General features: G+C 56.6%; 1 protein-coding gene across 2 annotated transcripts in view; it reads left to right on the top strand.

Annotated features, from left to right (window-relative positions):
- Positions 1–6,840: 6,840 nt before the first annotated feature.
- IL11RA (interleukin 11 receptor subunit alpha) overlaps positions 6,841–16,049 on the top strand; it is a 15,506-nt gene continuing 6,297 nt past the window's right edge. The window contains exon 1 of one of the 2 annotated variants that reach the window (XM_064735710.1): positions 6,841–7,140. The gene's annotated coding sequence lies outside the window, so the exon portion shown is untranslated. The remainder of the gene's footprint in view (positions 7,141–16,049) is intronic. The other variant, XM_064735709.1, reaches the window with a different exon arrangement.

A 16,049-nucleotide genomic window follows, 5' to 3' on the forward strand; every position in this document is an offset into this window, starting at 1 on the left:
TTTTGGGGGATTTTTGCTCAGAATAAAAAACTCCCAACAGATATCTGCAGTGTTCTGACTGTTTCAGGGTTCCATGTACCCCTGAGCAGTACTGGGCCCCTGAGCTCCAGGGAATCAGGAGACCTGGAGCATGGAGGAGAGATGCACCTGTTACCTTCTGTAGAACAAGTCAATATCATGGCTTAAAGGGAGCTTGGCCTTTAAAAACAGAGAATTTTCACAAAGGCAGATAGTGATAGGGTAAGAGGAATGATTTTAAGCTAAAAGAATAATTTATATCAGATGTTAGAAAGAAATCTTTTTACTGTGAGGGTGGTGAGGCACTGGCACAGGTTGCCCAGTGAAGCTGCAGATCAACACCCTTGGATGTGTTCAAGGCTAGGCTGAATGAGCTTTGAGCCCCTGGCCTAGTGACAGGTGACCTTGCCCAGGGCAGGGGGGTGCTGCAATAAGGTCATTTTTAAAGTCCCTTTCACCCCAAACCATTCTGTAATTCTAAAAGATCCCTGCCGTTAGGTATCCCAGCACTCTTTTCATCAAGTGCAAGGAGCAGCATTTGGCCATTTGAAGCCTGATGCTGCCCTTGGCCCTGCCGCAGCAGTAAAAGTGGGATCACACAATGCCCAGGGAAGCTCCAGTTTGATGGGTCAGAGTTGCTGGGTCTTGGGTTTTTGGTTGATATTTGCTGCCCCGAGATGTGCAGGATGTCTCTGTTTTGGCCTGCGTGTCTGAAGAATGAGTCTGGACTCTTCACTTTTCAGTCTTGAAGCTGTTTATTAATTCTTATCTATAAAATTTTCTTTCTGCCCAGCCAAGATCTGCTCAGCAAGGCAGCCATGAGCACTCTGAGCACCCCTGAGGTGATATCGTCGTTTTATACAAACTACGTATATCATATTTATTCTTAATTCCCAATACCTATCACCTATGTTAGACAGCGCACCTCTACTCTAAACCAATCCCAAAGTGCCAACATCACTACAGAAAGTGGAGACCAAGAACAAGAAGAAAGGCTAGACACGCCCAAGTTCCTCCATCTTGTCCCCAAACCCCTATACCAAAAATTCTAAAATCTACATTTTCACCCTGTGATGATTTTATTATTATACTATTTAAACTTCTGTGACTTTCAGGTCCTCATACAAAGTCGGCAATTTGCTCCAGGGGTCAAACACAAACCCGCGGGTTCTCTGGGCTGTGTACCAGGGTCTCCGAGCCCCCTGGCGGGGTCCTCAGCAGCTCTGGACACCCGGAGAGATGCGCTGAGTTCCAACAGCTGGGTACGGAAGGTCCTGTGGGGCGGGTAAAGGGGACAGAGCAGGCGATCCGCATGTCTGCAGCAGTGCGGGAGCCCGGAGGAGGCGATGCTGCCCGGGATGCGGAGCTCAGCCCTGCTCGGCAGCCGGGAGAGGGCAGCCGCAGCCCGAGCAGCGCGGCCGGGAGGAATTCCCGCATCCCCAGCCTCGCCGGGCGCTGCTCCCTCTCCTCCTGCAGCCCAGCCCGGGGGCGGCCGATCCCGCCGGGATGCGCACACACCAGCCCCGTGCCCGTCCCAAGGTGAGCGTCCTCCTTCAGCAAAACCACTGCGTGCTCATGGAGCCGGGATCCTGCAGGGCAGAGGGGCAGAGGGTTTTCATCACCGGGTTCTCAGCATCCTCATCTTATGCCCATTTCCCAACTCTGCTCCGTGCTACCCCCATTCCAAAGGCATGGACCTGGGCTTGTGGAGGGCAGGAGAAATGGGACTTTTTGCATGAAAGATCAAGACCTTTCCCATCCCTGTGAGCCACAAACCAGGAGCAGCCTCCAGGGGCAGTGCCTAAGGAGAAACCCCATCCTGCCCAGATTCACAGATGTCAGCAGGTACCAGGAACGGCTGCATCAGCAGGATCAGCAGCATCTCAGCTCTGCTGGGATTTGCTGGAGAGATGAAGAGTTATTCTGCCATGAGACTGAGGAGCAGGAACGTGACTGGTGTACTCCTGGGTCTGAACAACCAAAAGATAGCCTACACACTGTCACTGAGGGCTGTGGGAAGCAGCCAAGCTTGCCCATGGCAGGATCTCCTTGTGTGGTGCCCGGGAGGCGGCTCCATGGGCAGCATCCACACGCTGAGGGCTGGCACCAGGGAGATGCTGTGCAGAGTCAGGAGAGAAATCCACCCTCCAGAACATTCCCGTTTTTCCTTTGTAAACAAATTCTCATGTTCTTTGGGTTGGTTTTTGCTTGCTATCTCATCCTGTAAATTTAATGCATTCAAAAAGTCACACTCAAATATTGCCATGGTCCTTCAGTGAATGTCTGCCTCGATTTTATTTTGGTAAAAAAACCACATCTTAGAAACTTAAGATGCCTAAATACAACAAAACTAATATCAAACTCTTAAAATCATCCTTAAAAGGCAAATGTCTCTCTCCCCTCCATAGATTTAACTCTCTGTGACTCAAAGCACTGTGTCAGTGATTTCAGACCAAGGGTTGAGCCTTGTTTAGCAGGCTCCAGCACCCAGCTGCCTGTCCTGGGAGAAGGGCTGCCAAGTTGTCCATGGTTTCAGGAGCTGGCTGGCTTTCCCCTGTTTATCAGCTCACTAGCACTTTCTCCCTTTAATAGCAATGCAATCCAGCCAGCCATGTGACCCTGCAGGGACCAGGAGCCCTTGGAGGGCTGGGGAGGTTTTGTTTCATGTTCCCAGGTTGCTGGCTGGTGGTTTTGGACTGCACTCCCGAAACGCCAGCCCAGCCCTTGCTGCTGCCCGTCAGGCCCTGGCAGGAGGGCAGGCCCTGTAAACAGCCATGAGTGTAAGGCACCTCTCTGTGCTTCCCTCCTCAGCTGAGAGCTCGCCCGTGTCTCTCAGCATGCAGTGCTTCCCACGCTGCCTCCCAGCCGCTTGCAGTGCACAGTGGTGGGAGCAGCTGGGGTGGCTAAAGTCCCCAGAAAGGCATCTGTCCCCAGCCCCACATGGAGGTATTCCCAGCCCTCAGCAGCCTCCAACCTTAAACTCCACCCTTAAAGCAGCCATAGCCACTGCTGTGGTGTCCTCTCTGGGGTGAGGGTCTGCCACAGCAGCAGGGGTGGAACAGGCTCTGTGAAGCTGAGAGCCACAGGCAAGAATAAACTGGGGTCCAAAGAATGAGCCCAGGCTCTGAGCACTGCAGTGGCAGCTGGGCAGTGCTCCCCACTCCTCCTTTCAAGGTCAGGTGGATGAAAGTCCCTGGAGCAGCAGTAGTGCAGACCTAGGGCAATGCTCACTGCTGTTTTGCAGAGTGGAAGTGAAGAGCCAGAGAAGATGTAGCCAGACTGGGGCGTCCAGGTGTTAGCACAGGTACTGTCTGTGATGTGGCATTGGTTTGGGCATCCATCAGCAATTTCTCTATGGCACAGGGTCATGAGAAGATGAAGGTCCTGAGGCTAGAGGCACCAGGAAAATAGAGAAATTTAATACCTAACAGTGTGTCTGGACACATGTGGGAGAAGCCACCCCATCTCGAACAGGGTGATCTTTGCACAGCACTGAGACTCCTGCCTTTTTCTCCAGGACAAGACTGCTCCCAGCTCCAGGATAGTGTGATAGTTCTGATGGTGTGAATCAGAGCAGAGCAGGGCTGGCAGGGCAAGCACTGCAGCACTTGGGGTTTTTGCTACCTTCATTTCACAATGTGGGCAGCCCAAGCTGTGACCATAATAAATAAAGTGACAGCCAGGGAGCAGAGCTCTCTGGTTTCCTGTACACCTCAGGCTGGCCAGGGTAAACACACAACAAGCCTGCACTTCAGACGGGGCCATGCCCACAGCACGTCAGCCAGAGCCTGGACAAATGCCAAGCCAGCCAGAGCAAAGCCACTGAGCAGGAGGCTTCACAGGGCAAGTCCCACACAAGGCAAATACACTGGTGCTGAAGGACACAGCCCCATTGCCCCAAGATGCCTTCATCCAGCAGGCGCCTGCACCTCTGGAACGATCACCTGTGTCTCTGGGATGTCAGGGACAGTCATCCCTGGGGTTGGGTTACAGGACATGTGTGTGCTCCATCCTTGCCCAGGCTGCAGGGTTGCAGAGTATCCTCAGACAGGCAGCTCTGAAATAGGAGAGGCTTCACACCATCAGCCAGGCCTGCTCATGAGGAGACACACCCTGTGGCAGTCCCCCCTGCACAGAAACCATGAGAGGACACCCCAGATTTCAGATGCACTCATTTCCAGTCCCCATAATCCTCTTCCATCCATGCATCTGCTCCCCTCACATCACACAGGCAGAAATCCAGCGAGTGCTAACTCAGCCAGCAGAGCTGAGGACCAGCGTCCCCTTCCCTCAGCACATCACCATGACAGGGCACCTACACATCAGTGTGACACCTCTCTCTTCAAGTCTGGCCCAGCTCCAGGTCTTGAGCTCATAATCTCAAACCTCTCAATCTCCTCACCCAGCCCAGCACATGGGAGCCCAGCACATGGGAGCTCATGGATGTGACCAGCTTCCTTCTGGCAAAGATCTCAGGACATCCCTGAGCACACAGCAGCAGCAACAAGGCACGCAAAGCTGCCGACAGGGAGGGAGGGCAGCACACAGCTCTTATGTGATGGCCCGATTCAGCTTGTCCTGCGTGGGTTTGTAGTAGTGTAATTCAACCCCCAGATGTCTGCGCACATGTCCAAGCCTTGATCTGCCTGGACAGGAGCTGCCAGCTTCCTCCCTGCTCAAGAGGAAAGGGAAAGAGACTCTATGGTCCCTACATTCTGTCCTTTCGGGCTGCTGAGAAGGAGACCAGCTGTAGGACAGGATGCTGCAGGCAGCCTGAACATGTCCTTTTGCCATAGCAGAAAGAAGCAGCAGGGAGGTGTGTGGAGCCAATGATCCTCATCTGAGCCTGAGGATGGAGCAGAGGAGGAGCTGCAATGTCAGAGCTGCCCCGTGCCAGGGACATCCCGCTCCAAGGACCTCCTGGTGCATGCAGCCCCACCAAGTGCCCTGCTCATCCAGCAGACGCCACATCACTGTCAAACCTCCTCCTCCTTCACCCAAGACTGCAGCTCTCTAGCTCTGCTCAGAGCTGGTAGCCCAACAACAGTCCAGATCCCCACTACATCCCTGCTCCCAGCACGCCACTGACAGCGCCAGCTCCAGCCCCCTGCACAGACACCCTCCGGATCAGGTTCTGCTCTCAGATTCCCACTCCCAAGGGTGGCCCGGGCCCGGCAGAGCTGGGGTTTCCCCAGATGCTGGGCTCGGCTCTGCAGCGCTGCAGCGGAGGGGAAAGCAGCGTGTGGCGGCCGGCCAGCGGTGGCGCCGAGCTGCCCGGCTCCCGGTGCGCCGCCAGCACCACGAGCAGGCACGGGGCAAAGCTCGGGGGCTGCTCCCGGGGCAGCAACCAGGGCCAAATGCCTGCTGCAGCCCGTCCAACTCCGCTCCTTCCACAGGAGCTGGCCACCCTGGAGGATGCTCAGTGTCCCTCGGCTCGCGCAGGATGCAGAGAGCAGAGCAGTATCGGGGGATGGGAAGGGAAAAGTTCGGAGCTGGATGGAGGAAATCTCTCTCTGCCCAGGACCAGCCCCTCCTACACCCCCAGGCTCCCGAAATCCACATGAGCCACCAGCTGAGGGAAGATGTGAGCAGGCTGGTGGAACCAGAGCCCACCGGCTAATCACCTGAAGGCCACGTGAGCTGACTCAAGGAGGGACATCCCCAGCCTTGGCACATCCCCAGCTCTCGTAGTGCAGCTGGGATGGAGCTGGCCACGTGTGGCTGGTGAGGCAGCAGCCTCAGCCACAAGCAGATGTGCCACATTGGGCTATGCCCTGGGTGATGTGGGCACCAAGCCTCAGCCATGGCTGAGCTCAGCACTCACAGTGCAGCCAGGACCCAGTACAGGAGCTACTCACCCCACACACAGCCTCCACCTCTCCCAAAGTCTGATATGGTGGGGTTGAGCTGGGATGAAGGAAAACACTAGTTTGTTATCATATTGATGCTCAGGAGGTGGGATAGCTCATGGGTGTGTTTTTGTGGTGTTGAAGAGATAGGACTGGAAAACAGCAGGTAGTCTTTTGTTACTCGAGGTTCAGGGGCTCAGGGATGTGCCTGAATATGGCAAGGATCCGTTTGTCACTGTAAGGTTGCAGAAGGACCCTGTGACCCTTTTCACTTCTGCCAGCCCTGTTTTTGCAGGGGAAGTGCTGCATGGGTGCTGCACACACCTGGAATATGTGGCCAATATCTCTGCACAGGCAGAGGCAATGTGGGGAGGGAAACACTGGGTGCGTCCCAGGGCTCCAGCAGTGCCAGCCTTGATGGCATCAGATGGGGAAACCCCAAAGGAGACCTGGCCTCAGGTGCCACCAGAGAGGAAAGCTCCCAGTGGGTCTTCACCAGTTGGCTTCCTGTTGCACGCTTCCAACAAATCTTTTTCTTCTTAAGAATTTTCACTGCAATAAAATGGCAAAACAAACCCATTTCCAAGGGAAAGCAGCTTGGGTGGTGGACGTGTCCTGCAAAAGAGGGATGCAAGCACACACCACAAGCTGCGAGGAGGAACGAGCCTTTTCTTCAACTCAGGGACACAAACCCCAGGGCCAGATTTCACCCTGCGTGCTCCCCATCAAATAAACCACCACAATAATGAACCCCAAAGAAATGGCCAGCCCAGGGGCAAGGGAAACTGAGTCACAGCAGGACCTGCCTGCCTCCACTCCGGGATGCAGGGATGGGGGCAGGCACGGTTGGTGAATGCTGACCCCCGAGAGCACCGGGGAGGGCTGTGCATGCTCGGGGGCGTTCCTGAGCCTCGGGGGCACACCCGCGCTCCGGAGAGCACCGCTCATCAATGCGCCACGGTGGGATCCCCACGCCAGCGCTCCGGCTGGACTGACACGGGGGGGAGCACTGCGAATCCCGGGCAAGCTGTGGGCGCGGGATTCGGATCCCTCCCGGTCCCGGGGGGCGGCTCACAGGCAGGAAGCGTCCCGGGGTGGTGGCGGCAGATTGGCAGAGCCCTGCTCCAATGGAGCGGCGGCGGCAGCCCCGGCGGCTTCGCACCGCCTGCGCTACCGGCCCCAGCCAGCCCGGTGCGGGCGTCCCGCTCCCGCTGCCGCTCCGCTCCCGCTCCGACAGCGCCATGGACACATAGCCGCGGCGCCACGCAGGAAGGTAGGGAGCACTCCCCGGTCCCCAGCCCCCGAGGGGAACGAGCGGCCGCCGCCGCCCCGACTTCGCGGTGAGGGACGCGCGGCTGCGGTCAGGCAGCTCCCGGAGCTTATTGCTGCCCGGCTGGAGAAAGTTGTGCGGGTGTGTGTGTGGATGTCTGCGTGTCTGTGCCCCCTCGCCAAGCAGCTGCCAGGGACTTGCCCTCCCGGCTGCTTGTGAGTTCCCAGTACTGCTCCCCCTTCTCCGCCCTCCGTGCCTCCGCCTTGCCCGGAGATGCTCGGGGTTTGATGTTCCTGGGCTGGCATGTTTGAGCCCCTTCCCCAGCCTCCACAGACCACCCCCTACCATTGCCGATTTGGACACCCCTACTGTGTCTGAAGGGAGTTTTCTGGAATGCCAGGCAAAGCCTCCCCCCTGGCAGGGCCCCCTCTTCTCCTGGGGGGTCCAGGGAAAAGCTGCTCCCAATTAGGAGAGGCGCTGAGAGAGGCGCTTTCCCATGCGCGGCGCTGGCAGGGCTCTGCCTGCCTTGTCCCTCCTTGCCCCGGGATGCTGTGTCAATCCCAGCTTCTCTGTCCGTGCCAGCCCCATGAGTGGCCAGCACTAGGCTCTGGCCACCACCACCCTCACCGACAGGCTGTGTCACCCACCAGGTCCCCTCCAAACTCTGCCTCTGGGCTGGTGAAGACTGTCAGAGGTGTCCAAGGCGCTGAGCTTGGCTTGGACATCTCTGTCAGCAACTCTGACCCCACTGTGATGGGGCCTGAGGGTACCTCGTTCCTGGTCCCCATGGATGGGAAGAAGCTCGGCGCTGCAGCAGCTCACAGATGTGTTTTCATGCGCACAAAATGGTGTTGGACTGGGTGGCATAGCCAGAGCTAAGACTTCTGGAGCTGCCCAAGCTCCTTGTGTGTCAGGAGGTGGCTGCCCCACGTCTGGCTGTTGTGTTTGCAGGAGGAGGTGGCGTGTTTGCACTCTACCTGTTTACAGGAGGGCAGGTCACAGCTAGGTTACAGTGACATGAGGCACACTTCATCCCAGCCTGGCACAGGGAAAGGGTCTTCAGAGGGAGCTGGGAGCTGGTGGAGGACCTTCTGTGGTAGGGACAAGGATGAGATATGGCCACAATGCCTCCTCATCACCTACACACCCTCTGCCTCACCAACCTGACACTTTTTGGGCAGAAACAAAGGGGGCAATATGTGCTCTCCAGTGAGCTGCAAACCTAGCATGGCAGCAAAAATGGGACTGGAGGTGGGGGACAGGGTCAAACTGGTGACAGCAGAGCTGTTCTCAAGGTTGGATGTAACCAGCAGTGGGTGAACAGGGTATGTGGGGTTCAGTGGGGCGGTGGGGAGGGCTCCCTGGATGGTGCAGCTAATGGCAGAGCCTGCAGGAAGGTGGAAGAAAAGCAGCTCTGGTCTTGTGCTTCCTATTCCAGGAAGAGGAACCTCACAGGGAGGGGAAAACTTGACTTGATTATATCTAATAAGCCACTTTTTCCCTGTCCCAGCAAGCTGTCCTGGCGGCGGGGGGAGGAGGATGCTTGGCCAGTGCAGGCCCTGTTTGTGAGGGATGAATGAATGACTCACAGTGCACTGAGTCTCTGCGCCGTTCTCATCGTGGCAGCAGCAGCAGTTTTCCTTTGCAGCTGCTGGGCTTATCAGAAGCTGTCATGCTGGGTGGGCACCAAGGTGGCCCCACCCAGCTGCAGCCCACACATGAAGGTGTCCTGCCTCTCCTGCCCCTCTCACAGAGCTCACCTGGACCATCCTGAGTGGAGAAACCCTCACGGATGGCCGCAGTGCATGACATCCTCACCTGCCATGAACTAGCTGAGCGCTCAGTTTAAACCCTTTATTTCCACCCTGCTCTTGTTCAAAGGCAACTCCAGGCTCTTCCTGCTCACACAGGCCTCAACCTCCCTCTGGTTTCCTGCCGAATGCGTTCCTGGAGAGCTTATTCCCCTGTGGGTTTGTGCCAACATTGTGCTTTTAGTTCAAGACCTCTTCTCCCTCTCCGGTGTTTACCCTGCTATATTTATAGCTTCCTCATTAGGCTAAGCAAGCCAAGGGATTCTTGCCTCCCCTTCTCCCGCGGGTTTGGCTCTGGAGGAAAACCCCTTGCGAGATGCTTCCCGCAGGAGGGGCAGGTGCCGGCTTGTGCCTCTGCTTTTCCTCCCTTTGGAAAATTTCTGCATCTCTCACAGTATGTTTCCCCTCCTCTTGTTTAGGCATGAAAGAGGGTGGCTCTGCCCCTGCCCAAGATACAGCCAAGCGCAGAGCTTGGATGGCATGAGAGCTCTTCTTCCATAGGCAGCACACGGGATCTTCAGCAGCCTTTGGGATGCTGATACAATGCCAGCATAAGGGATTAGCCCTGGGATGTCTGAGTTGGCTTGCTGGGATGTTTAGAGAGTTTTTGGTTTTTCTAAGTGTTCCTGTGGTTACCACAGCATCGCGTGTGTGAAAATCACCAAATCTCTCTGGCCAGGGATGCCATGACCTTATGACCTGAGTTTCTACCAGCAAATCTCTCTGCACCTCTCAGGGATGGTTTTCTTCTCCCATCCAGGTTATGAAGGTGGGGAAGGGCAGATGCCTTGCAGTTGTGGTTGAGTCTTCTCCAACAGCCAGATTCCCATGGACCATTTCCATGGCAAAAGGAAAATTCCTCTGGAGTTTAGTAGCAGGTTTGCAGGGATCAGTGTGTAATTAGGAATTGTCTCTCAAGTTTGACTGCTTCCCAGGTCTCTGAGTCACCCTGTCATGGCAGTGGAATGGGGTGAGCTTTGGGCTCTTTTTGAAGGTCACAGCACCTGCAGCCCCTGGAGCATCTGCCAAGATCTCCAGTACAGGTGGATGGCTGGGCTGGAAGGTGCAATTCCTTCCCTCTAATGGTATGAGTCTGGGACGTGGCAAAAAAACCCTCCTTCTACTCTGGTGTTTGAGTTGGGGGCATCCAGGAAAAAAGAGACAAGAAATCTGCCAAGACCTGATTTGCCTCTGTATTACCAGGACTGCTCACTGAGGTCACATTGGTCACATCTGACCAGCGCAGCTTGGGCTTGCTGCTGTGGGCATTGATCATTGCTGAAAAGGCTCTTGAGGAATTTTGGAAGAGTCTGGGCAGGGGAAGATCACATCCACCTGCTCATACGTGTTTCCTAAAGATGCTTTTGGAGAGGACAAGAAGGCTGGAGAGATCTCAGGAGATCTGACAGGTTGGACGTGGGGCTGTCCCATGCAGGTGGCGGTGGCCTGCATGCAGGCAAGACTGGGTTGGCCAGGAGAAGGGAGGATGCTGAAAGCACTTTGGAAATCAGCCTGGGACTCCCCAGAGGCTGCTCAGCTCTGGTCAATTCTTCTCAGTACAGAGAGAGCCAAAATAGAAACTGCCTAATGAAAATTGTTATGAACCCGCAGAGGTTGCCGTATAGGGAGAGGTGGGAAAGTTCAGGGCTCCGCCATCTAATGAAATCCTTATGGTGGAAATAAAATGGTTTGGGCATCTTCTGGTTTATTTCGCCTCCCAAAGTGAAAACAAGGCATGCCAACCCTTGCTGAGGAGCCAGCGCTGATGACAATCTGAGGGGAAGAAGGGAAGGAAGAAGCTTCCAGCTTTGGTGGACCATTCTCTCTGCAGCTGTTTGGGGAGGATCTTCTGACCCATTAACTTTGAGGAGTGTTGTGCTCAGCTGTAGCGAAGTGTCATCCCACCTTGGGCGGCTCCAGACAGGGCTCAGGGCTGTTGCCTGCCATGCTGCTGGCAGCCTGAGGGGCGTGGATGTGCTCACAGAAGAGCACGTGGGGGCAGTAGGGCTGGCACAGCATCCCTGGAGCCCCCGGGCTGGCGTGGCTCTGCCTGTCCAGCTGTTTCCTTTGCCTTCCTGTGCTTTCACCATCCCCTTCCTTTGGGACAGATGGCTTTCATCCTAGCCAGACCAATAGTCCCAAAGGCACATCACCAGTCCCTTTTTGATGAAGGTTGGCATGGGCATCGGTCCCTTTTGAATTCAGTAACATCATGAAAGGCGCAGTTCAGCCCTTACCTTCCTGCAAAAATGGATAGGGAAAACCAGAAAGGGCTGTCATGAAGGGTCCTCATTGTGGTCCAGCCCAGTGCCGTGCCAGTGTTGTGACAGAGCTCACAACAGCTGTGCTGCAACAGCCCTGCAAAGGTCCCCAGGGACAGCCCGGCCCAGTGGCCCAGAGTGGTTTTTCACAAGCCGCTGTCACGCAGGGTGCCCGGGCCAGCTGGAACCTCTCCAGACTTCCTCACAGGGCCAGGGCCAGCCCCCGGCTGCTGGGGAGGTCTGCAAGAGTCTTTGCTTTCCATGAGTTTTGCCTGAGGCCTCAAGGCTTAGGAGGAGCTGGTGGACCCAACCAGCTATTGCTCCATCCTTGTCTTGCAAGGGCCAACACGCAACCCCGGGGGTTCCTCAGTGCTTTGGCTGCTTTTGATTGTTTCAGCTCCTGCAAGGCTCCCGCTGGGCTGTTTCATGGCCCCCTTGAGGCTGCTCCACCCCATCCTGGCTTTGAGTTTTGCAGCTCCATGGCTGGAGCATGGCTGTGCCAGGGGAGGCATCCGTTTTCTCTGGCCTCCCTGATCCTGTGCCTAGCTCCATTTCCCCTCTCCAGCTGGGACTGTGCCCACATTCCTTGCACCCCAGCATAGAAAAAACAGTGCACATAGCAAGGAAGACGAGTGCCTCCATTTCCTGTGCTGGCACAGGAAGCAGTCAGTGTGAGGGACTGGTCTCTCAGATCTTGTTGACACAGCTCTTGATCTGCTGTTCATCCACATTCCTGCTTCCCAGCTTTTTGCAGATATGCACAAGGTTCTCTGACAGCTCCTGAAGCTGTCTGGTTTGCCCTGGAGATGCCATGAAGAGCTCTGAGCTCTCAAGGCACGGAGGCTTGGGCTCAGAGTGGTCCAGGAGGATGGTGGGATGCCCAAGCTCAGATGGAGCAGCAGTGGTGCTTACACTGTGCCTGGTGATGGAGAGATGAAGGACTTGAGCAAGGCAAGGTCTGTGGGGAAGCAGCCCTGGGGTGCTGCTCTAAGAATAGGATGGTGCTGGGGCAGCATGTCCTGCTGCATCCCCAAACTTTGTCCCCATGAGATATGTCCCCACTAGGGTGCTTGATGGTGAGCTCTGCATGGAGAACTTTCTCCAGTGCCTGGAAAGGTCTCTGAGAGGTTTTATCACGTATTTTCCCCACCTATCAAGGGCAGAGGGACTGTGCAGCAGCATTTAACCCTCCAAGGATATGTGGGGGACCTCACATTGCTGCTGTATCTCCATCAGCGCAGCATTTCAGGGATGGCAGCAAATGCCTCTCTGCCATCCCTCACCACAACCAGAGGAGGGTGGAGCAGAGCCAGAGGCAGCATTTGCGGCCAGCTCTATGAATTTCCAATTACCAGCTCGCCTTGCCACTGTGTGAGAGGTTCCTGCACCTAATTTTTGGTGAAACGATCCATTTTTCTCAGTAATTTAATAGCGTGGGCAGGCTGCTTGCTGTCGGGGAGCCAGCAGCAAGCACGGAGGAGCCTGTGTGCCGGGCTGCCGGCCGTAACCACCTTCCCTGGGCGACGCAGGAATGCTGACCTAATAGAAAAGACATTTAAAGAGGAGTTTTGGAGAGCAGCGCAGCTCAGATTCGGCTCATGCGCATGGCTGCTGATTGAAACAGGGCCTCTCCACACTCCAGCAGATCCTGGGCACTGGCATGGGCAGAGGGGGCATCCCTGATGGGACACAGGCACCAGGGTACAAGCCATGCCAGCCATCAGTTGGCACAGTAGTTGCTTTGTTTTCCGGGAAAAAAAGTTGCTCCAGGGGGAGCAGTCCCAAGTTGTGAACTGAGGCTGGGTTCAGCGCCCGGCTGCGGTTCTCCCAGGCTGGAAAAGCCGTCACGTTTTGCTCTTGACATTTTCCAAATGAGATGTTTTGATTTATTCTTTCTTTCTTTTTTTTTTTTTTCAATTTATTTTATTCCCTGCCCCAAGGTAATGTTTGGAAGACAAATTTAGCTCAACTTAACTCAAACCTTTTTTTAAAAAGTAAAACCACTGAAAACTAAACAAGGCCTATCATTTAGAACAAAATGTTTTGGTTTTCATTTTCCTTTTGGCATGAAAAACACAAACTTCTTTTTTTTTTCATTTTCCTCTTGACCTACAAACAATTTTATTATTTTCTTTTCTCCTCCTTGTTCATTCCCAAGACCACATTGTGCATTGTGGCCAGGGAACAGGCAAGCCCTGGTGCTGTTCCCAGTGGGATGGGGGTCCCGGGGTGGATGCTTTCCTGTGGAGACCAGAGGAATCTTGCAGAATCAGGCAGGAGCCGCTCTCCCTGCTGCCAACACTGACTCAGCTGGGAGCTCCTTGTGGAAAAGGGAGGCCCCTGGCTGTGGGTCTGTTCCAGCTCTCTCAGGGGGATGTGAACCCCTGGGCAGGGCAGAGCTGTGCTGCGGGTGCTGTGCTCTGCTGCTGGGCATCCCTACCGAGAAGGGCGAGCTCTGGCATTGCCTTCTCTCCTTGTTTATTCAGGTTTAAAATTAATCTGACCTTCCCCTGCTCAGACTTGTGCAAACACGGTGCGTCCATGGGCAGGGAGCTCTGGCCAGCCTGAGGGGAGTCCTCTCTGTACCCAGCTTGTGGTGTCACTGTCCCCTCTGGATGAGGTCCCACGAGGATCCGGGTGCAGGGGGATGCTGGGGCTCCCTCCTGGCAAAGGCAGCTCTGGCGTCCATCAGCGCACGGTTAATCCTCTGGTGCGAGCTGCCAGAGGATTGAGGGCTTGGATCAGGAGTCTCCGAGCTGGACCAGGGGTGGCTGCAATGCTTCCATCCCGGGAAGGAGCCCGTGAACGAGAGCCAGCGATTGTTTCCCCAGCCTTGAGCCCCTCCGCTCCCCGCCAGCCCAACCCTGCATCTCCCAGCCTTTGCCAAATCCCAGTTCCGTGCTCTGCCCCAGCCTCACCGGGAATCAGCCGGGCAGGGAGCAGGGAAGGGGTGATGGGGAGCAGCACCGCCGCCAGACTTGGTGCAGAAGCAAGCACCCGGCTCTTCCACCGCCTGATTTTATTTTACTCCCCTCTCAGTGCCTCGCTGCATACCACAGCCGTGCTTTTTATAGCCCCCAGCTGCAGGCTCGGCGTGCTCCCAGCCAGCTCCCTGCCGCAGCCCTGCTCGCTCCATGCCAGCAGCCCCGGCCAGGCAGGGGGGATGGACGGCATTCCCGGGGTCCCTGTGGCGGTTCAGGGAGCGGAGAGCATGGTCTGCGGAGGAAGGCAGATCATTAAACCCTAACCCGGAGCCACGCTCCCGTGCCGGCGGAGGCGCTCCCGGAGCCCCATGAGTCACCCCCCGTCGCAGCCGGCACGTGCCGTGTGACAGGTCGAGGCCGAGCGCTGGTGGCCCGTCCCTCGCTGTCCCCTCTGCCGCTCCCAAGCAGCTCGAGGCACCAGCTCCTTCCATGAGCCAGCTGGCTCTGCCGCGGAGGGGGTGCTGTGTCGGCTAGAGGGGCACCCCCTCCACCCCCTCCATCCCCGCCATCCCCTCCATCCCCTCCATCCCTTTCAGCCCCTCCATCCCCTCCATCCCCTCCATCCCCTCCACCTCCTCCATCCCCTCCATCCCCTCCATCCCCTCCATCCCTTCCACCCTCTCCACCCCCTCCACCCCCTCCATCCCCTCCAACCCCTCCATCCCCGATTGTCCCCCAGCCTCTGGCGGGTTTACAGGGAGATTAGAGGTTCCTGCCCACTCCCCGGCAGCGCTTTTACGAGCATCTGGGGCTCGCTGCTGCGTTTCCACTTCTCACAGCCACTTCCACAGCTGGGATGCTGCTATGGGATCCGGAGCGAGGGAGAGGAGGAGATGAGGTATGAGGCTGTGCTGCCTGCCGGGAGCACCCCTTTGCTGGGCTGCGGTGGGGTTTGCAGAGCGGGGGCGGCCGGCCAGCGGGCGGGGAGCGAGCATCCTCGCTGGGAAGCGGCGGGGGGGCCCGGCGCCTCGCTCCCCGGGCTTTCTCCAGACGTGATTTCACCACCGCGGGGAGGGAGCGCGGCCAAGGGACAGGCCCTGCTCGCCCCGCCGGCACCCGGTTCTCTTGCTGGGGCCTTACTCACTTGGGCCGTGTCTGGGGATGCCTTGTGCCTCGGGACCCCGCGGGGCAGGGCCTTGGAGAGGCAAAGGGAGAGGGATGGAGGCGGGGATGGACGGGGGAGGCAGCCCTTCCAGGCTCCCAGTCCCCTCCTCACTAAGCTGGGAAGGGCGGCAGAAGGCAGTGGTGAAACCAGATGTGCGCTGGGCATCTCCCGCTGAGCAGGTGATGCCTGCAACTGCTTCCCAGTCTCCTGCTGTGACTTTCCAGAGCTGGACATGGCAGCATGGAGAGAGGAGTGATGCTGTGGAGAGGCAGCATCCTGCTTCAGGGATGGATTCGGGGAGATAGCCCAAGGAGAGGGCTTCTCCAGAGGTGTGTGGGGTCTCTGGGAATGGGAGGAGCCCCATGGGACCCTGCCATGTCCTCCTTATTTTGTGTGGGCACAGGGTGTTGGGTGCCTGTGAATAATTTAAAGTCTGGACTCAAAGACCATCCAGCTTATTTTACTTCCACCAGGGAGGCAGGGAGAGGCCAACCAGTAGAGTACCATGGGACTGCCATGTGGCTGCTGCCAAGCAGCTGAAGCCTGCCAGCCTTGGCTCCGTGCAGGCAGGGCAGTGGACAAGGAAAGCAGAGAGTTGCGGGGGTGACAAGGAAGGGATGTGCAGTGGTGGATATTACAGAAGCACAGCTTTAATGTTCACCCAATATGGGTCGCTGTAGAGGTGGACCCTTACAAATCTGCTCCCTCCTGGAGACAATGAGTTTCAGTCCGTGAGGGATGGGGTCTCACT

This window comes from Zonotrichia leucophrys, chromosome Z, assembly GCF_028769735.1.
Source record: "Zonotrichia leucophrys gambelii isolate GWCS_2022_RI chromosome Z, RI_Zleu_2.0, whole genome shotgun sequence".
NCBI classification, from domain to species: Eukaryota; Metazoa; Chordata; class Aves; order Passeriformes; family Passerellidae; genus Zonotrichia; species Zonotrichia leucophrys.